At 37.2% G+C, this 22,873-nt stretch overlaps 2 non-coding genes across 2 annotated transcripts; one reads left to right on the top strand and one right to left on the bottom strand.

Annotated features, from left to right (window-relative positions):
* The first annotated feature begins 1,250 nt into the window (after positions 1 to 1,250).
* On the top strand, positions 1,251 to 1,354 carry LOC112699962 (small nucleolar RNA R71). The gene has a single exon (XR_003152892.1). It is a non-coding gene; the product is annotated as a small nucleolar RNA R71 (small nucleolar RNA).
* Positions 1,355 to 12,611: 11,257 nt separating this feature from the next.
* LOC112700287 (small nucleolar RNA R71) lies at positions 12,612 to 12,715 on the bottom strand. Its single transcript, XR_003153197.1, has one exon. It is a non-coding gene; the product is annotated as a small nucleolar RNA R71 (small nucleolar RNA).
* Positions 12,716 to 22,873: the final 10,158 nt, after the last annotated feature.

Below are 22,873 nucleotides of genomic sequence, written 5' to 3'. Positions count from 1 at the left end.
CAGGTTGTACCTCAATGATTCCCAGCTTTTCCATTACAGAGAGTGGCATAAGATTTATCCCTGACCCCAGATCACATAGAGCTTTTTCAAAGGTCAATGTGCCTATGGTACAAGGTATTAAGAATTTGCCAGGATCTTATTTCTTTTGAGGTAAAATTTGCTGAATCCAGGTGTCTAGTTCACTAATGAGCAAAGGAGGTTCACTTTCCCAAGTCTCATTACCAAACAACTTGGCATTCAGCTTCATGATAGCTCCTAAATATTGAGCAACTTGCTCTCCAGTCACATCTTCATCCTCTTCAGAGGAAGAATAGTCTTCAGAGCTCATGAATGGCAGAAGGAGATTTAATGGAATCTCTATGGTCTCTATTTGAGCCTCAGATTCCTTTGGATCTTTAATAGGAAACTCCCTCTTTCTTGAGAGACGTCCAAGGAGGTCCTCCTCACTAGGATTTTTGTCCTCCTCCTCCCTTGTGCATTTGGCCATATTGATTAAATCAATGGCCTTGCACTCTCCTTTTGGATTCTCTTCTGTATTGCTTGGGAGAATACTGGGAGGAGTTTCAATGACTTTCTTACTCAGCTGGCCCACTTGTGCCTCTAGATTTCTGATGGAGGATCTTGTTTCACTCATGAAACTGAAGGTGGCCTTTGATATATTAGAGACTAAATTGGCTAACTTAGAAGTGTTTTGTTCAGAATTCTCTGTCTGTTGCTGAGAAGATGATGGAAAAGGCTTGCTATTGCTCAGCCTATTGCGTCCACCATTGTTAAAGCCTTGTTGAGGCTTTTGTTGATCCTTTCATGAGAAATTTGGATGATTTCTCCATGATGAATTATAGGTGTTTCCATAAGGTTCACCCATGTAATTTACCTTTGCTATTGCAGGGTTCTCAAGATCATAAGCTTCTTCAGAAGCTGCCTCTTTAGTACTGTTGGATGCATTTTGCCATCCATTCAGACTTTGAGAGATCATGTTGACTTGATGAGTCAACACTTTGTTCTGAGCCAATATGGCATTCAGAGCATCAATTTCAAGAACTCCCTTCCTCTGAGGTGTCTCAATATTCACGGAATTCCTCTCAGAAGTGTACATGAATTGGTTATTTGCAACCATGTCAATGAGTTCTTGAGCTTCTGCAGGCATTTTCTTTAGGTGAATGGATCCACCTACAGAATGGTCCAATGACATTTTCGAAAAATTAGCTAGACCATAATAGAATATATCTAATATGGTCCATTCTGAAAACATGTCAGATGGACACCTTTTGGTCAACTGCTTGTATCTTTCCCAAGCTTCACAGAGGAATTCACCATCTTTTTGTTTGAAGGTCTGAACATCCACTCTAAGCTTGCTCAGCTTTTGAGGAGGAAAGAATTTATCCAAGAAGGCAGTGACCAGCTTATCCCAGGAGTCCAGGCTATCCTTAGGTTGTGAATCCAACCATATTCTAGCTCTGTCTCTTACAGCAAAAGGGAAAAGCATGAGCTTGTAGACTTCAGGATCTACTCCATTCGTCTTAACAGTCTCACAGATCTGCAAGAACTCAGTTAAAAACTAATAAGGATCTTCAGATGGAAGTCCATAAAACTTGCAGTTTTGTTGCATTAAGGCAACTAGCTGAGGTTTCAGCTCAAAATTGTTTGCTCCAATGGCAGGAATGGAGATGCTTCTTCCATCAAATTTGGATGTGGGTTTGGTAAAGTCACCAAGCATCCTTCTTGCATTATCATTATTGGGTTCGGCTGCCATCTCCTTCTCTTGTTCGAAATTTTCTGAAAGGTTACTTCTGGATTGTTGTAATTTAGCTTCTCTTAGTTTCCTCTTCAAAGTCCTTTCAGGTTCAGGATCAATTTCAACAAGAGTACCTTTTTCCTTGTTCCTGCTCATATGAAATAGAAGAAAACAAGAAAAGAAGGAGGAATCCTCTATGTCACAGTATAAAGATTCCTTTATGTTAGTAGAAAAAGAAGGGGATAGAAGAACGAAAAGTGAAGAATCCAAACACAAGGGATAGATTGGGTTCGGATTTTTAGATGAAGAGAGGTGAAGAGAAGTGTTAGTAAATAAATAATTAAATAGAATAAGAAAAGAGATAGAGAATTTCGAAAATAATTTTGAAAAAGTGGTTGGTGATTTTCGAAAATTAAAGATAAGATATGATTAAAATTAAAATTTAAAATAATTAAAAAGAATTTTTGAAAAAGAGAGAGGTATTTTCGAAAATTAGAGAGGGATAGGTAGTTAGTTGGTTTTGAAAAAGATAAGAAACAAACAAAAAGTCAAATAGTTAGTTAAAAAAAGATATTAAAATTAAATTTGAAAAGATGAGAAGATAAGAAGTTAGATAAGATATTTTGAAATCAAATTTTGAAAAAGATAAAATTTTGAAAAAGATAAGATAAAAAGATAAGATTTTTAAGAAAAAAGGCATTTTGAAAAAGATTTAATTTTTTAAAATGACTTAACTAACAAGAAACTAAAAGATAACATTCTAGAATTTAAAGATTGAACCTTTCTTAACAAAAAAGTAACAAACTTCAAATTTTTGAACCAATCACATTAATTGTTAGCATATTTTCGAAAATATGATATAAAAATAAGGAAAAGGATTTTGAAAATAGTTTGAAAAAGAATTTAAAAAGATAAGATTTTTAAAATTGAAATTTTGACTTGACTTGTAAGAAACAACTAATTTTAAAAAATTTTGACCAAGTCAACCCAAAATTTCAAAAATTTGGAGAGAAAAAAGGAAAAGATATATTTTTTATTTTTTTTTGAATTTTTAATTATGAGAGAAAAAACACAAATATGACCCAAAACATGAAAATTTTGGATCAAAACACTTAATGCATGCAAGAACATTATGAATGTCAAGATGAACACCAAGAACACTTTGAAGATCATGATGAACATCAAGAACATAATTTTGAAAAATTTTTGATGCAAAGAAAACATACAAGACACCAAACTTAGAAAATTTTAATGCTTGGAAAATATGAATGCAAAGATGCACATGAAAAACAACAAAAGACACAAAATAAGAAATCATCAAGATCAAACAAGAAGACTTACTAAGAACAACTTGAAGATCATGAAGAACACCATGAATGCATGAAATTTTCGAAAAAATGGAAGAACAATATGAATATGCAATTGACACCAAACTTAAAAATTGACTCAAGACTCAAACAAGAACACAAAATATTTTTGGTTTTTATGATTTTATGATTTTTTTGGATTTTTATTAATTAATTTTTTTCGAAAATATTTTTGGAAAAACAAAAAAGAAAAGAAAATTTTGAAAAAGATTTTTGAAAAATTTTGAAAAGAAAATTACCTAATCTGAGCAACAAGATGAACCGTCAGTTGTTCAAACTCGACAATCCCCGGCAACGGCGCCAAAAACTTGGTGGACGAAATTGTGATCACATCAATGTAGTATTCTTTGTTGTTGTATGGAATCATTATTATGGCTCTTTGCTATGTGTGGACACAACTCCGTTCAACTAGCCAGCAAGTGTACTGGGTCGTCCAAGTAATACCTTGCGTGAGTAAGGGTCGATCCCACAGAGATTGTTGGTATGAAGCAAGCTATGGTCACCTTGTAAATCTCAGTTAGGTAAATTAAATGGTTATGGATTTCGAAAATTAATTAATAATAAACAGAAAATAAAATAGGATAGAAATACTTATGTAAATTAATGGTGGGGATTTCAGATAGGCGTGTGGAGATGCTAGAATCCTCTCGGATCTTTATTTTCTTATTACATTCATCCAATTTCTTCTTACTCCTTTCCATGGCAAGCTGTATGTAGGGCATCACCGTCGTCAATGGCTACTTTTAATCCTCTCAGGAAAATGGTCCTATGCGCTGTCACTGCATGGATAATCATCTGGAGGCATCACCCTTGCCGATGGCTACATCCCATCCTCTCAGTAAAAATGGTCCAAATGCTCTGTCACAGCACGGCTAATCATCTGTCGGTTCTCAATCAGGTTGGAATAGAATCCCTTGATTCTTTTGCGTCTGTCACTGACGCCCAGCCTTCAGGAGTTTGAAGCTCGTCACAGTCATTCAATACCGGAATCTTACTCGGATTACCACAAACAAGGTTAGACTTTCCAGATTCCCGGAATCCTACTCGGAATACCACAGACAAGGTTAGACTTTCCGGATTCCCATGAATGCCGCCATCTATCTAGCTTATACCACAAAGATTCTGTTGGGGAATCTAAGAGATATGCGCCCGGCCTAAGGTAGAACGAAAGTGGTTGTCAGTCACGTGCGTTCATAGGTGAGAATGATGATGAGTGTCATGGATCATCACATTCATCAAGTTGAAGTGCAACGTATATCTTGGAATAAGAATAAAAGAGAATTGAATAGAAGATAATAGTAATTGTATTGAAACTTGAGGTATAGCAGAGCTCCACACCCTTAATCTATGGTGTGTAGAAACTCCACCGTTGAAAATACATAAGTGAAAGATTCAGGCATGGCCGAATGGCCAGCCCCCATGGTCTAAGGACTAGGCGTCCAGAGATATCTAATACACTAGTAAAAAGTCCTATTTATAATAAACTAGCTACTAGGGTTTACAGGAGTAAGTAATTGATGCATAAATCCACTTCTAGGGCCCACTTGGTGTATGTTTAGGCTGAGCTTGATCTATCCACGAGCTGAGGCTTTTATTGGAGTTGAACGCCGAGTTATAGCGTGCTTCTGGCGTTCAACTCCGGGTCGTGACGTGTTTCTGGCGTTTGACTCCAGACAGCAGCATGTACTTGGCGTTGAGCGCCACTTTACGTCGTCAATTCCCGAATAAAGTATGGACTATTATATATTGCTGGAAAGCTCTGGATGTCTACTTTCTAACGCCGTTAAGAGCGCGCCATTTGGAGTTCTGTAGCTTCATAAAATCCATTTTGAGTGCAGGGAGGTCAGATTCCAACAGCATCAGCAGTCCTTTTGTCATCCTTTTTCAGAGTTTTGCTCAAGTCCCTCAATTTTAGCCAGAAATTACCTGAAATCACAGAAAAACACACAAACTCATAGTAAAGTCCAGAAATGTGAATTTAACATAAAAACTAATGAAAACATCCCTAAAAGTAGCTTGATCTTACTAAAAACTACTTAAAAACAATGCCAAAAAGCGTATAAATTATCCGCTCATCATTAATTAATTCTGATTTAAATTCAAATTTGAATTTAAAGATAGAAAAAGATATTATCTTAATTTTAGATATTAGATTTTAAATTAATTAGGATTAGTTATAAAAAGGGGAGACTTCTCTTCTTTTAGAGATTCCATTAGGGGGATTCCATTAGGGAATTCTATACAAATTTATATTCCGCCTTCCATGAGCTAGGATAACTAAGGTGGTTGAGTTCCTTTCATTCTTTATTCCTCCCCTCTTTTTCTATGTTATGTTCCGGTTTTCTGCTATTTTTCTTTGTTTGTTGCATGATCCTTTATTAGTTAGAATCCTAGGTCTAGTTTAGTTTTCCCTTAAGTGCTTTAATTCTGAAAAGATGTCTCACTGATCCTTTATTACCCACTGAGCTTGAAAAAAAATACAGAAGTGATGTATTGCATGAGAAATTGAGTTAATTTTAAGAATAGTCTTATTTACTTAAATATGGTGGTATTAATTATAATTTTGAATGTATGATATGAACAGTGCATATTTGAATTTGAATCAAGGGATGTTGATGTATGAGGAACAGAAATTTAGGGAATTATTATGACTTCTCTGAAATAAACAAAAATTTAATCATTGAAGCAAAAGAAATAGCAAAAAAAATAATAATAAAAAATAATATATATATATATATATTAAATAAATAAATAATAATAAAAGTAAGGTCCAAGGCTCTGAGCATCAATGACTAGGAGCAACTAATCTTCCACTATTAAGGTTAGGAGCACTGTCTATTTGTATGGATTGATTTTATTACTTTTTCTATTTTAATTTATGTATGGATTTATAATTTAAGAATTGTTTTTGCTCTTTATTTTATGAATTTGGGTGGAATGGAAGTATGACCCTCTTTCTATTTGAGTTCCTGTAAAATTTGGAAAAGCTCTTTACTTGAACAACACCTTGAAAAAATATTCTCCTAAATTTTAATTATCTGGATTTAACGGGATACGTGACATATAATCCTTCTCTTTTTGGGTAATTAGAGTTTTTGTGGCATATAAACTGGAATTTGATCATGTAGCTTCTAATTGGAATTAATTGACCAAGGAATTGGCAGTTAATGAATTTTAGAGGAGGCTAGAAAGGTCTAAGGAATTAGGGTATAGTCACATATAGTTTGCCATAAATTAAATCCTACATGATTAAAATAGTTAGTAAGAAAAGTTAATCCGGAAAAATAGATAACTCTGAAGCCTTAACAGTTTTCTCCATATTTTATTCCCAACTTATCTATTTATCTATCCTTTTTATATTTTGAGTTCGAATTTAAACATTTTGAATATCTCAAAATCATTTTCTACTTGCCTAACTAAGCCAATCAATCAATCATTGTTGCTTGATCCATCAATCCTCGTGGGATCGACCCTTACTCACGTAAGGTATTACTTGGTCCGACCCGGTGCACTTGCCGGTTAGTTTGTGGGTTATAAAATACCGCATCACACAACCCAAACCAACCAAAACCATATTAATTCTATCCCATACCAGATTTTTACCATTTGCCATACTTCAATTTACCATTCCACTATATGTAATCATCAATTCCCATTGATCAAATATCATTTAACCCATACCAACTGCTCTGTGGGTTACCTGAAACGGAGAGGTTGATCTCGGACGAGATCTTCTGAATTTATCAAGGCTGCTGTGCCTGACTTGTTGGAGTGGGAGATGCTGCTGGTCCTCGTTCACCGGAGGGGTGGTAACTGCAAGAGACTCCGATGCTTAAGTCAGTACGGGCTTTAAGCAGGTTTTTTGTAGAATTGGAGTATCAGTTATACCTGGGTGCTCCAGTGTTTTTATAGTAATGCTTGATGACCTTCCTTTGAGATAATTTGGTTATCTTATCTTATCTTTTATGGAAGAGATCTTTATCTTTTGGTCAACCGCCCTCGTATGGGCGGTGATCCTTTATTTTGGGCCTGCTTGGGCCTTTGCTGCGATCTTCCGAACTCTTTTTGTGAAGAGGTTGGTAACGGGCAAACCTTTCAAGAGGTCGGTGATGGACCAACCTTTCAAGAGGTCGGTCTATTTGCTTTAGGCCAACTCAGACTTTGTAGCTTGGACCGGTGTATGAACAGTGCCCCTGCTTGAGCTTCGTCCTTTCTGTGTGGTTGTGCTCGTTTATGAGCTTCGACCTCTTTGTGAAAGTCTTGCTTGAGCATCTTCCTGGTTGCGTCAGATCCGTCCTCTTCTTAAGTTAACTTCGTGTCTTTAATGATTTTGAATCGTGAGGCTTTTTTTAAATGTTGCGTCACTCCGAAGTGCATTAGTTTTGGTCTTAAGTGAGCGCTTTTAAAGCCTTTTAATAGGGCTTTTAATTTCCTTTTCCATTTCATTCCCTCGTTCAATTTGAAATTAGAGAGGTTTTTGGTTCTTTCAGTTTCCTTCTTTCTTCCGCTTCCTTGCTTCTTGTTCTCCTGCAAAAGACTTTCATTCGTCTAGCCCTTTTGTTTTTTTTTCCTAAAGCTTCCTTCCTTCCTGGAGTTTTCGAGCGGTGTTTGTGAATTGTAGGTGCTTTCGTTATGCACTCGTCGTTTATTGTTTCTCTCACAGGTTGGTATCTCTGTCTTTTCTAGTTTTCCTGCTATTCTCCTCTGTGTTTTGGTTTCCGATGGTTGTTGCATGCCTTGTTCCTTTAAAGTTGCAATCTTTTTTATCTTTTGTTGCTTTGTTCGGGGAAATGTGGGCACTTAGGTGAGCCGTTTTTAGTTACGCTTTTTCCTTTTGGTGATGGAGCTAGGGTTTTGATTCCCGTGTTCTTCCTTTGCTGTATCTACATTGTTGCTTCCAACGGACATTCTTGGGTACTGGCAATGATATTCTTGTCTCTTGTGAACCCTGGGGCGGCCTTTTGTTTGTTGTATGCTTGCTTCGCTTTTTTTTATCTTAGCTATGATTCTGTCCGAGTTGTTTGGTAATGACACTTCTTATTTTCTTGTTGTAGGTGTAGTTTCTTTATGTCTTATCGTAAGAATATTGTCGAGATGTCTACAAAGGTTCCTACTGGTATGGCTGATTGGTTTGATTCTATAGTGTTAATGTGTGTCACTGTGGCCGACCCAGAATATTGTGAGAAACTTAGGAAATTTCATAGGATCTGTAGCAGTAGAGATGATGAAAAGAACTATGAGCTGGTGTTGCCCGACCTTGAGAAGAGAGTTCGTTTTCCTCCCTTAGATCGGATAAAGTGTCCTTTTTTCTATGCCTATGACTATTTCTTCTCCTATCTAGCTATTACCTTTCCTTTTACCGAATTTGAAAATGAGGTTTTGTGGAATTGTAATGTGGTCCCGTCGCAGCTTCATCCGAATTCTTGGGCTTTTATGAAAATCTTCCAACTGTTGTGTCAGGAGTTGGGTATCCGACCTACTTTACACCTTTTCCTTTTCTTGTTTGTGCTGACCAAACTGGGGGTGGCCAAGAAGAAGGCTTCTTGAATCTCCTTTCGGGCTACTGATGAGTGGATAATTCTTATGCTTTTTGGAATTGTGTTTAGATAGTTTTTAGTAAGTTTCAGAGACATTTTAGTATATTATTATTAATTTTTGTGAAAAAATCACATTTCTAGACTTTACTATGAGTTTGTGTGTTTTTCTGTGATTTCAGGTATTTTCTGATTGAAATTGAGGGACCTGAGCAAAAATCTGATTTAGAAGCTGAAAAAGGACTGTAGATGCTGTTGGATTCTGACCTCCCTGCACTCGAAATAGATTTTCTGGAGCTATAGAAGCTTAATTAGCGTGCTCTCAATTGCGTTGGAAAGTAGACATCTTGGACTTTCTAGCAATATATAATAGTTCATACTTTTCCCGAGTTTTGATAACCCAAACTGGCGTTTAAACTCTAACTTTCTACCATTTTCTGGCATTAAACGCCAGAACTGGCATAAAAGCTGGAGTTAAATGCACAAAATGGCACCAGAGCTGGCGTTTAACTCCAAGAAAAGCCTATGCACGTGAAAGCTTCAATGCTCAGCCCAAGCACACACCCAGTGGGCCCCAGAAATGGATTTCTGCATCATTTACTTATTTCTATAAACCCTAGGTTACTAGTTCATTATAAATAGGACATTTTACTATTGTATTTTCATCTTTAGATCATTTTGAACCTATCTTTGTATCACTTTTGATCTCTTGATCACATTCTGGGGGCTGGCCATTCGGCCATGCCTAGACCTTCATCACTTATGTATTTTCAACGGTGGAGTTTCTACACCTCATAGATTAAGGTGTGGAGCTCTACTGTTCCTCATGAATTAATGCAAAGTACTATTGTTCTTCTATTCAATTCAAGCTTATTCTTATTCTAAGATATTCACTCGCACTTTAACCTAATGAATGTGATGACTCGTGACACTCATCATCATTCTCCCTTATGAACGCGTGCCTGACAACCACTTTCGTGCTACATGCAATAGCTTGAGTATGTATCTCTTGACCTCCTGGTCCACGACGCATGGTTGCCTCTCATGACAACAGAGCCTTCCATTTCGTGAGATCAGAGTCTTCGTGGTATAAGCTAGAATCAATGGGCAGCATTCTTGTGATCCAGACAGTCTAAACTTTGTCTGTGGTATTCCGAGTAGGATCTGGGATGGGATGACTGTGACGAGTTTAAACTCGCGAGTGCTGGGTGTAGTGACAGTGCGCAAAAGGATCATTGGATCTTATTCCAACACAAGTGGGAACCGACAGATGATTAGCCCTACGTAACCCAGAGCCAGACCATTTTCATTGAGAGGACGGACGGTAGCCATTGACAATGGTGATCCCCTAACATACAGCTTGCCATGGAAGGGAGTATGCATGATGGATGAAGGCAATAGGAAAGCAGAGATTCAGGAGGAACAAAGCATCTCCATACGCTTATCTGAAATTTCCACCAATGAATTACATAAGTATATCTATCTTATTTTATGTCTTATTCATCTTTTAATTATCAAAACCCCATAACCATTTGAATCTGCCTGAATGAGATTTACAAGATGACTATAGCTTGCTTCAAGCCGACAATCTCCGTGGGATCGACCCTTACTCACGTAAGGTATTACTTGGACTACCCAGTGCACTTGCTGGTCAGCTGCACGGAGTTGTGAAGAAGTGTAAGAATCACGATTCGTTGTACCAAGTTTTTGGCGCTGTTTTCGGGGATTGTTCGAGTTTGGACAACTGACGGTTCATCTTGTTGCTCAGATTAGGTAATTTTCTTTTTTTATTTTATTTTGTTCTTCATAATATTTAAGAATGAATTCTAGAGTTTCAGATGATTCCCATCAATTTGGCTGTTGTATGTAATGTCCTGCTGAAACTTGGCTAGCCATGTCTAATCTTTTTAGACTGAAGCTTTAGGCTAACATTGCATGATTCCTGGAATTCTTATTAAAAATTTTGAGTTTCTTTATTCTCTTTCTCAAAATAATTTTCGAAAAAAAAAATAAAATACAAAAGATTCATAAAATCAAAAAACAAAAAAAAATTGTGTTTCTTGTTTGAGTCTAGTGTTAAATTTTAAGTTTGGTGTCTATTTCATGTTTCTATTTTTCTTTCATTTTTCGAAAATATATGCATTGTGTTCTTCATTGATCTTCAAGTTGTTCTTGATGATTTTCTTTGTCTGATCTTTAAACTCTCTTGTTTTGTGTCTTTTGTTGTTTTTCATGTGCATTCTCAAATTGTTAGTGTCTCTAGTATGAAAATTTCTAAGTTTGGTGTCTTGCATGAGTATTCTTGATGTTCATCATGATCTTCATAGTATTCTTGATGTTCATCTTGACATTCAAAGTGTTCTTGCATGCATTCCTTGTTTTGATACGAGTTTTTCACGTTTAATTTCATTCTGTTGTTTTTCTCTCTCATCGTTAAAAATTCAAAAAAATTCAAAAATATATCTTTTCAAGTCAATAATAAAGAGAATTGAAGATTCAGAACATACAGTAGAGGAATCACAGAGAAAAAGCTGGGCGTTCAAAACGCCCAGTAAGGAAGGATTTCTGGTGTTTAAACGCCAGCCAGGGTACCTGGCTGGGCGTTTAACGCCCAAGGAGGTAGCCAAGTGGGCGTTAAACACTAGAATGGATACCATTATGGGCGTTTAATGCCAGGATAACACCAGGGAGGTAATTTTGTTTTCAATTCAAATCTTTTTCAAATTTTCAAGTTTTAAAACTAATTTTTCAAAATCTTATCTTTTTCATATCCTCTATTATTAATCATATCTTTTTCAAAATCAAATATTTTTCATTTCTCTTTTAATATTTTCGAAAATCCTTGCTAACAATTAACGTTGTGATTCAAAAATTTCAAGTTTGTTACTTTCTTGTTAAGAAAGGTTCAATATTTGAATTTTAGAATCATATCTTTTAATTTCTTTTTAGTCAAGTCATCAATTTTAAAAATCAAATCTTTTTTAAATTGTTTTTCAATCATATCTTTTCAAATCATATCTTTTTCAAATCACATCTTTTTAAATTCTAATTTCAAAATCTCTTTCTAACTTCTTATCTTTTCAAAATTTATTACCTCTTATCTATTTCAAAACCACCTAACTACTTCTCTCACCTCTAATTTTCGAAGGTCACTAACCTCTTTTTCAAAATTCTTTTTGATTAACTAATTATTTTAAATTCTAATCTCTTTTTATTTCAAAAATTTTTTTCGAAAATTCTTTCTCTCCCATCTCTTTCTATTTAATCACTAACACTTATCCTTCTTTAATAATTCGGACCCCCTCCCTCTCTATAAGTTCGAATTCTTCTCTCTACCTCATCCTTCTATTATTCTTTTCCTCTCACACATCAAGGAATCTCTATGATATGACATAGAGGATTCCATACTTTCTTTGTTTTCTTCTCTTTTATATGAGCAGGAACAAAGATAAAGGCATTCTTCTTGAAGCTAATCCTGAACCTGAAAAGACTCTGAAGAGGAAGCTAAGAGTAGGTAAAGCACAATACTCTAAAGAGGACCTGACAGAAATTTTCAAAAAGGAAGAACATAAAACAGACACGGCCGAATCCACCAACAACAATGCAAGGAAGGTGCTTGGTGACTTTACTGCACCAACTTCCAACTTCTATGGAAGAAGCATCTCAATTCCTGCGATTGGAGCAAACAACTTTGAGCTTAAGCCTCAATTAGTTTCTCTGATGCAACAGAATTGCAAGTTTCATGGACTTCCATTGGAAGATCCTTATCAGTTCTTGGCTAAATTCTTGCAAATCTGTGACACTGTTATGACCAATGGAGTTGATCCCGAGGTCTACAGACTTATGCTTTTCCCTTTTGCTGTAAGAGACAGAGCTAGTACATGGTTGAACTCACAACCTAGAGACAGCCTGAACTCTTGGAAAAAGCTAGTCAATGCCTTATTGGCTAAATTTTTTCCACCTCAAAAGATGAGTAAGCTTAGAGTGGAAGTTCAAACCTTCAAACAGAAGGAAGGTGAATCCCTCTATGATGCTTGGGAAAGATACAAGTAATTGATCAGAAGGTGTCCTTCTGACATGCTATCAGAATGGAGCATTATAGGTATCTTCTATGATGGTTTGTCTGAGTTATCCAAGATGTCATTGGACCATTCTGCAGGTGGATCTATTCATCTGAAGAAAATGCCTGCAGAAGCTCAGGAACTTATTGAAACGGTTGCAAATAACCAGTTCATGTACACTTCTAAAAGAAATTCTGTGAACAATGAGACAACTCAGAAGAAAGGAGTTCTTGAGATTGATACTTTGAATGCCATATTGGCTCAGAATAAATTATTGACTCAGCAAGTCAATATGATTTCTCAGAATCTGACTGGATTGCAAGCTGCATCCAGCAGTAATAAAGAAGCATCTTCTGAAGAAGAAGCTTATGATCCTGAGAACCCTGCAATGGAAGAGGTGAACTACATGGGAGAACCCTATGGAAACACCTATAATCCTTCATGGAGAAATCACCCAAATCTCTCATGGAAGGACCAACAGAAGCCTCAACAAGGCTTCAACAATAATAATGGTGGAAGAAAATAATGGTGGAAGAAATAGGTTTAGCAATACCAAGCCTTTTCCATCATCTTCTCAGCAACAAACAGAGTTTTCTGAGCAGAGCTGTTCTGGCTTAGCAACCATAGTCTCTGATCTATCTAAAAACACACTAAGTTTTATAAATGAAACAAGGTCCTCTATTAGAAATTTGGAGGCACAAGTGTGTCAGCTGAGTAAAAAGGTTACTGAAACTCCTCCTAGCACTCTCCCAAGCAATATAGAAGAAAATCCCAAGAGAAAGTGCAAGGCCATAACCATGACCAATATGGCCGAACCTGGAGAGAGTGAGTAGGACGTGATTCCCAGTGAGAAAAACCTCATGGGACATCCTCTGGATAAAAAGGAGTTCCCCTTTGAGGAACCAAAGGAATATGAGGCTCATACAGAGACCATAGAGATTCCATTGAACCTCCTTCTGCCATTCATGAGCTCTGATGAGTATTCTTCCTCTGAAGAGGATAAAGATATTACTAAAGAGCAAGTTGCTAAGTACCTTGGAGCAATCATGAAGCTGAATGCCAAGTTATTTGGTAATGAGACTTGGGTGGATGAACCCCCTGGTGCACGAAATTGTAATCTCAATGGTGCCAACAACTTGGTACGCACAATTGTAATATCACCCTTCTTCATAACTTCACACAACTAACCAGCAAGTGCACTGGGTCGTCCAAGTAATAAACCTTACGTGAGTAAGGGTCGATCCCACGGAGATTGTTGGTATGAAGCAAGCTATGGTCATCTTGTAAATCTCAGTCAGGCGGATTCTAATGGTTATAATGGTTTTTGAATATAAAGATAAATAAAGCATAAAATAGAGATAGAGATACTTATTTAATTCATTAGTGGGAATTTCAGATAAGCGCATGAAGATAGTGTGTTCTTTTTGAATCTCTGCTTTCCTACTGCTTTTATCCAATCACTCTTACTCCTTTCTATGGCAAGCTGTATGTTCGGGTTTCACCGGCGTCAATGGCAACCTCCCGTCCTCTCAGTGAAAATGGTCCAAATGCGCTGTCACCGCACGACTAATCATCTGTCGGTTCTCGATCATGTTGGAATAGAATCCAGTGATCCTTTTGCGTCTGTCACTACGCCCAACACTCGCGAGTTTGAAGCTCGTCACAGTCATCCCTTTCCAGATCATACCCGGAATACCACAGACAAGGTTTAGACTTTCCGGATCTTAGAAATGGCTGCCAATAATTCTAGCTTATACCACGAAGATTCCGATCTTTCGGAATGGAGGCTAAGAGATATACGCTCGATCTAAGGTAGAATGGAAGTGGTTGTCAGTCACGCGTTCATATGTGAGAATGATGATGAGTGTCACGGATCATCAGATTCATCATGTTGAAGTGCAGCGAATATCTTAGAACAAGAATAAGCATGAATTGAATAGAAGAACAATAGTACTTTGCATTAATACTCGAGGAACAGAAGAACTCCACATGGTCTGTAGAAACTCCAGGCATGGCCGAATGGCCAGCCTCCCCAAATGGCATATGAATTCAAAAATAGGGAAAAGGAACAATGGTCTAAGAGAGACTCCCAATACAATAGTAAAATGTTCTATTTATATTAGACTAGCTAGTAGGGTTTACAGAAATAAGTCTAAGTGCAAAAATCTACTTTCGGGGCCTACTTTGGTGTGTGCTTGGGCTGAGCATTAGCTTTACACGTGCAAAGGCTCCTCATGGGGTTAAACGCCAAGTTGTAACGTGTTTTTTGGTGTTTAACTCTGGTTTGTGATGTGTTTCTGGCGTTTTACTCCAGAATGCAGCACAGAACTGCATTGAACGCCAGTTTGCGTCGTCTAAACCCGAATAAAGTATGGATTATTATATATTGCTGGAAAGCCCTGGATGTCTACTTTCCAATTCAGTTGAGAGCGCACTATTTGGAGTTCTGTAGCTCCAGGAAATATATTTCGAGTGCAGAGAGGTCAGAATCCAACAACATCTGTAGTCCTTTTTCAGCCTCCTATCAGATTTTTGCTCAGGTCCCTCAATTTCATCCAGAAAATACTTGAAATCACAGAAAAATACACAAACTCATAGTAAAGTATAGAAATGTGAATTTTGCATAAAAACTAATTAAAACATCCCTGAAAGTAGCTAGATCCTACTAAAAACTACCTAAAAACAATGCTAAAAAGCGTAAAAATTATCCGCTCATCACAACACCAAACTTAAATTGTTGCTTGTCCCCAAGCAACTGAAAATCAAATAGGATAAAAAGAAGAGAATATACTATAAATCCGAAAACATCAATGAATATTAGTTCTAATTAGATGAGCGGGACTTGTAGCTTTTTGCTTCTGAACAATTTTGGCATCTCTCTTTATCCTTTAGAAGTTTAGAATGATTGGCATCCATAGGAACTCAGAGTTCAGATAGTGTTATTGATTCTCCTAGTTAAGTATGTTGATCCTTGAATATAGCTACTTTTATGAGTTTTGGCCGTGGCACTAAGCAATTTGTTTTCCAGTATTACCACCAGATACATAAATGCCACAGACACATGACTGGGTGAACCTTTTCAGATTGTGACTCAGCTTTGCTAAAGTCCACAGTTAGAGGTGTCCAGAGCTCTTAAGCACACTTTTTTTTGCTTTGGATCACGACTTTAACCACTCAGTCTCAAGCTTTTCACTTGGACCTTCATGACACAAGCACATGGTTAGAGACAGCTTGATTTAGCCACTTAGGCCTAGATTTTATTTCCTTGGGCCCTCCTATCCATTGATGCTCAAAGTCTTGGATCCTTTTTACCCTTGCCTTTTGGTTTTAAGGGCTATTGGCTTTTTCTGCTTGCCTTTTTTTCGCCATTATCTTTCTTTTTTTTTGCAAGCTTCTTCTTTTTCACTGCTTTTTCTTGCTTTAAAATTAATTTCATGATTTTTCAGATTATCAATAACATTTCTCTTTGTTCATCATTATTTCAAGAGCCAACAATTTTAACATTCATAAACAACAGGATAAAAAATATGCACTGTTTAAGCATTCATTCAGAAAACAAAAGGTATTGTCACCACATCAATATAATTAAACTAATTTCAAGGATGAATTTGAAACTCATGTACTTCTTGTTCTTTTGTATTAAAAACATATTTTCATTTAAGAAAGGTGAAGGATTCATGGAATTATTCATAGCCTTAAGACATAGTTACTAAATACTAATGATCATGTCACAAAGACATAAAACATAGATAAACATATAGCATAAAACTGAAAAACAGAGAGATAAAAACAAGGAAGTTAAGAAATGAGTCCACCTTAGTGAGGGTGGCGCCTTCTTCTTGAAGGACCAATGGTGTCTTTGAGCTCCTCTATGTCTCTTACTTGCCTTTGTTGCTCCTCACTCGTAGCTCTTTAATCTTCTCTAATCTCATTGAGAATGATGGAGTGCTCTTGGTATTCCACCCTTAATTGGTTCATGTTATGACTCAATCCTTCTAGAGAAGTGTTGAGTTGTTCCCAATAGTTATTTGGAGGAAAATGCATCCCTTGAGGCATCTCATGGATTTCTTGATGATGAGCTTCCTCATGCGTCTCTTGAGATCCATGAATGGGCTCTCATGTTTGCTCCATCCTCTTCTCAGTGATGGGCTTGTCCTCTTCAATGGGGATGTCTCCTTCTATGACAACTCCAGCTTAGTTGCATAGATGGCAAATGAGATGAGTAAAAGCTAGCCTTGCCAAGGTGGAGAGCTTTTCGGCTACTTTGTAGAGTTCTAGAGAGATGACTTCATGAACTTCTACTTCCTCTCCAATCATGATGCTATGGATCATGATGGCCCGATCCACAGTTACTTTGGATCGGTTGCTAGTAGGGATGATAGAGTGTTGGATAAACTCCAATAATCCTCTAGCCACAGGCTTAAGGTCCAATCTTCTCAATTGAACCGGCTTGCCTTTTGTAACAACCCTGATTTTCGAGTACGCGAGATCTTTTCTGAAAGTACGAATTTCTCCAGAAGATCAGTAAAGGGAACACCTCTGTTATATCATCAAGCATCTCAATCCTCATTATCATTATGTCATCCTTAAGATAGAACCTCCTCTGAGGCAATCTCGATAATGCAATCGCGAAGAACCTAGTTTTTGAACCGTATCGGTTGGCAGCTTTGATTCTGACTTTTGTAAATAGTCTCTGTTTGACGAACCGGACTCGATTCATGAGAGGAGAGAGATAATAGTATAATATTATCATTATACTATTATTAGAAAATGCTTGAATGATATTATAAGGTTACCTGGTCTGTTTTAGTTAAAAACAGAAAATCGGTTTAACCGGATTTACGGTTTACTGGTGCAGCTTAGCACCAGCACTCTCTGATGACTTTAGCAATGCTAAGGCCTCATTATACATGTTCTATTCTCATAATAAATATGTTACTAGTGTCATTTTCGCTAGTAGCTCATAAAATAATTTTTAGAGATGTTTTTGCAAGTGTTCTGATACATCTAGTTTTAGTAGTTATACACCTGGGATATTTTAATATTATTTTAATCCACCTTCAAGCCAACCAATCACAACTCACCCTACACCCCCAAAACCCCCAAGGCTGCCTCATTTGCTCATTGTGGACGAAAATCACCAAGAGAAAAAGGAGAGAAAATTCTTGGTTCATAAATCTTCAAAGCTTGATTTCTTCTGAACTAAAACTCAAATCAAAACTCCGATTTCACCAAAATGATCCTCTCTTCTTCCTCTACATAACCATATATCATATCAAGGCTGGAAATAAGGTGAGATGGCTGTCTCCCTCCCTCTTCAATTCGGTTTTCAAGGAAAACCATGCAAAACATGTGTTTTCTTGATGTTTTTCCTTAGGAATCATGCTTAACTTGACTTGAGGGCCAAGAAACGTGACTTTCCAGAAAGTCTAAGGTTAGAAATCACTTCCTAACATGCTGAGTGAGATTTGGGTAGTTGAGGGTTTTTGGATTTAAAGTTGTTCTTGATGTGATTTAGGAGGAAAAAGTGCTAAAGGACCACCTGAAAGCCTAACTGAATTAGGAGCAGCAAAACCAGGTAGGGTTTGATGAATTTAATCTTGATTGATTGTGTTTGAGTTGTTTAATTATGATATGGTTTGGCTGTGCTTGAAATTGATTGTTTATATGAGTGATTCTTGTTGAAATTTTGTTGAAAATTTGATGAAATTTGATGATATTTAAGCTATGAATGTTGTTCTTGAAGGCTGCTGGAAAACGAAACCCTAGGCCTTAAATTGGGGTTCAATTTGTGTTAAAATCATGTAGAAAAGATGGGGTTTTAGTGGCTGGAAATTTTGGTAAAAATCGGTTGCTGAAAAGACTGAAAAATGGGTAAAAACAGAGAAAGAATCTGAAGAATTTACGAAGAACACGAAGAACACTTTGAGTGTGGTGAAGAAAAATGAAGAACACCTTTTAGATCTTAGAAAGGGCAAGGAAGTAATTATTTTGGTGTTTGAGGGGTTATTTGGTAATTTTTGAAAGTTAGGGTGGTTAAAGTAGAAATATTAAAAGTTACCGGGGTAAAAAGTTAATTTTAAAGGTTAAAAGGTAAAGGCAAGGTAATTTTCGAAAATTTAATAATAAAATAATAAATAATAATAAAATATTAAATAATAATATTTAATTAAAAATAATATTTTAATAAAAATAATAAAATAATGCGAAAAAGGCAGTTTTCTGTAAAAGCTTTAGAAAGACAACTTTAAGTGCAGAATCTCATAATTACCTTCATAAAACACTTAGGGAGTGGTAATAACATGTTAGTGAGGCAAAGATAAAGAAAAGATAAAAAGTTAAAGAAAAGATAAAAATCGAAGAAAAAGTCTGTAATGTTTTAATGACAGAAAAACAGATAGAATTAGCGAACGAACTAGGGCAACATAGTTAGTCCTTGAGTTGCGACTAGGGTTAGGTATTATATGAAAATTTAAACTGTTTCAGTATAGACTTAATGAACCTATACTTGGGACAGGCAAACTATTCATACCGAGATTTACATAAGCTTTAAATACATACGTTAAGCAGAGAAAAGAGTAACCAGAGCAGAGTAAAGAGAACAGAGTAACCAGAATAGAGAAAAGAGATTAAGAGAAAAGAGTAATTTGATAAAGAGAAATGGTTTGAGTTAAGATGTTGTAAAAGTAAAGGCTGTAAAGTTTGTACAGGATGATTGAACAAAGAAAGAGAGGGGTATTGTATATGAATATGTAATTAGAGATGAATAACGAGAATGATAACTTATGATGATAATTACACTGATTCTTTTGAGGAAAGGTATTTAGTTTATGAAATTGTTGGCAAGGACGTGGGTTTTGTCCCGCTTGCATATTTATGATTATAAAAGAGAATAAAAAGTAGAGGACCAGTTGAAAGGTCATTTGTTGCTTGAGGCAACCCAAGAGATGTGTTTATTCATTTGTTGCGTTATGGCAACTCCTGAGATATTTGTGTGATGATCTGCTGCGTGAAGGCAGTCAGATAGATGGTGGTGTGACCACTGAGAACGCTTTCCTGGGATACCTTGCTATAATGCTTTGCTGTAAGACAGAGGTTGCTTACAGAGGTATCAAGATGAATGTGCTCCTGTAAGACAGAGGTCGCTTACAGTGAGTGTGTTGTTGCTCATGTAAGACAGAGGTTGCTTACAGTGAGTATGTTGTTGCTCCTGTAAGACAGAGGTTGCTTACAGTGAGTCTGTTGGGCGTATATCGGCTAATAAGTTTCGCCCTGCAAGACAAAGGTTGCTTGCAGTGGATACCCTGCAAGACAAAGGTTGCTTGCAGTGGATATTGCCAACAGGAAAGCCTTATCCAGACAGAGGTTGCTGGGTAACGTCGGGAGCGGGTATGTAACCGACAGATGAGCTCATTACCTGCACTAGGGCTAGACATGCATCATACTTGGTTGCACATTTACTCTGTTATGGTTGATTGTTTGAATGCATGTTTTCTTTGTTTGTATTCTATTCACTGTGTCTGTGTTTTATTTTCTTGTATTCTCTTGTTTGTGTTCTGCTTTCTATTTTCTCTATTTTCTCTAAGTTATCTGCTTCTTCTATCCACTGCTTCTCGATATTCTGCTATTTATCTGCTAAACAACACGGAATTAATGAACGTAACTAATAACCCCGACCCTACTAAGAACTCCCCAGTTCTTACCCCTTCTCTCTCCCTTCCCCTTCAGATGGAAGTAAGAGTACCTTACCGTAGTTCGTTGATGATGGTTCTGCGAAGAGGATCCTGCTCTAGGTAGTCTTCTGAGTCTAGGGTGAATATCATTCTCTGTTTATATGTATATACTGTGAGACCAGCCAACGTCTGCACCCCGTTCGTATGCGCACTTTAACCTAAATCCTGTGTACGAGATTCCTATTGTGTGGCTACTTCATGAGGTACCAGAGAGACGTCCTGTGGAAAAGTTTGATCGTGCAGAGGAGTAGCAGATGATGTTCTATCTTTTGATGACGTTCCACCTGACTTGAGTTGTGAAGACTTAGAATGTACTTTCCCTCGCTTTAGTAGTTTAGAGGGACTAGGTGAGTATAGAGTTTAGGCTAGCCTAGGTGCCAGCTTAGGGACCTCTTGAACAGGTCAGGACCTGGGATGTTGTATGTATGTATATGTATATAGTTATTATCTAGCTATATCTAGGGGTGTTCTAACTAAAAGTCTATTCTTAATCAAAGGCTGGATCACTGAATGTTGTTAACTGCTTGTGATGTATTTATGTGTGGTTGTTTACAACTGTTTTATCTGTTATTACTTGTGAATTGATTATGAGTGATTCCATCTATTAACCCAAATGTGTTCAAAAAAAAAATATACCTCGCAATTTAACAACGCTTTTAACAACGAATCAGGCTCATATGATAAATAATAGATAATAATTAGGAGGACAAATTGGTAGCGCTCAGTTTCCGGTATGATCTAGACATATTGAAAATTGGGTCGTTACACCTTTTGAGTCTTTTTTCCATTAAGCTCCTTCCACACATATGTCCATGAGGACTTGGTCCAACCTTTGATCAAGTTGTCCCTTCTAGTGTAGGGGCGTGCGTCTTCTTACATCATGGGCAAGTTGAACGCCAACCTTACATTCTTCGGACTGAAATTTAAGCATTTCCCCCGAACCATTGTAAGCCAATTCCTTGGGTTTGGGTTCATGCTTTGATCATGGTTCCTAGTGATCCATGCGTTTGCATAGAGCTCTTGAACCATTAAGATTCTGACTTGTTGAATGGGATTGGAGAGAACTTCCCATCCTCTTCTTCTAATCTATTGTCGGATCTCCGGATATTCGCCCTTTTTGAGCTTATAAGGGACCTCAGGGATCACCTTTTTCTTGGCCACAACTTCATAGAAGTGGTCTTGATGGGCTTTTGAGATGAATCTCTCCATCTCCCATGACTCAGAGGTGGACGCAATTGCCTTCCCTTTCCTCTTTCTTGAGGTTTCTCTGGCCTTAGGTGCCATCAATGGTTATGGAAAAACAAAAAAGCTATGTTTTTACCACACCAAACATAGAATGTTACTCGCCCTCGAGCAAAAGAAGAAAGAATAGAAGAAGAATAAGAAGATTTGGAGGAGAGGGAGAGAGGTGTGGGTTTCGGCCAAGGGGGAGAAGAGAGGGTAGTGTTGTGTGAGAATGAAGAAGGATGGATGGGTTTATATAGTGGAGGGAGAGGGGTTTAGGTTCGGTTATTTATGGTGGGTTTGGGTGGGAAAGAGATTTTAAATTTGAAGGTAGGTGGGGTTTATGGGGAAGAGTGGACGGATGTGATTGGTGAAGGTGTAATGGGGAAGAGAGATTGAGGTGATTGGTGAAGGGTATAATGTTATTGGATTGTGTGAGGAAGAGAGAAGTGGGGTAGGCAGGAATTTTGTGGGATCCACAGATCCTGAGGTGATCCTGTGGGATCCACAAATCTTGAGGTGTCAAGGATTTCTCATCCCTGCACCTTTTAGGCGTGTAAAACACCCTCTGTATGCAATTCTGGCGTTTAATGCCAGATTGATGCTTGTTTCTGGCGTTAAGCACCCAGATGTAGCTTGTTTCTAGCATTTAACACCAGTCTTATGCTTATTTCTGGCGTTAAACGCCAGCTTGGTGCTTGTTTCTGGCGTTAAACGCCAGACAGATGCTTGTTTCTGGCATTTAAACGCCAGACAACTCTTCCTTCAGGGTGTGCTTTTTCTTCTGCTGTTTTTGATTCTGTTTTTAATTTTTGCAATTGTTTTGTGACTCCACATGATCATAAACCTAATAAAACATAAAAGAACAATAGAAATATAGATAAATAAAAATTGGGTTGCCTCCCAATAAGTGCTTCTTTAATGTCAATAGCTTGACAGTGAGCTCTCATAGAGCTTTATAGATGTTCAGAGCATTGTTGGGACCTCCCAACACCAAACTTAGAGTTTGATTGTGGGGGCTGTGTTTTACTCTGTATTGAGAGAAGCTTTTCATGCTTCCTCTCTGTGGTTGCAGAAGAAGATCATTGAGCTTTAAACACAAGGTAGTCCCCATTCAATTGAAGGACTAGCTCTCCTCTGTCAACATCAATCACAGCTCCTGCTGTGGCTAGGAAGGGTCTTCCAAAGATGATGCATTCATCCTCATCCTTCCCAGTGT

Source organism: Arachis hypogaea, chromosome 6 (genome assembly GCF_003086295.3).
Source record: "Arachis hypogaea cultivar Tifrunner chromosome 6, arahy.Tifrunner.gnm2.J5K5, whole genome shotgun sequence".
Taxonomy (NCBI): Eukaryota; Viridiplantae; Streptophyta; class Magnoliopsida; order Fabales; family Fabaceae; genus Arachis; species Arachis hypogaea.
Note: the sequence above shows the minus strand (reverse complement) of the source record. Positions and strands in the feature narration are given on the sequence as shown.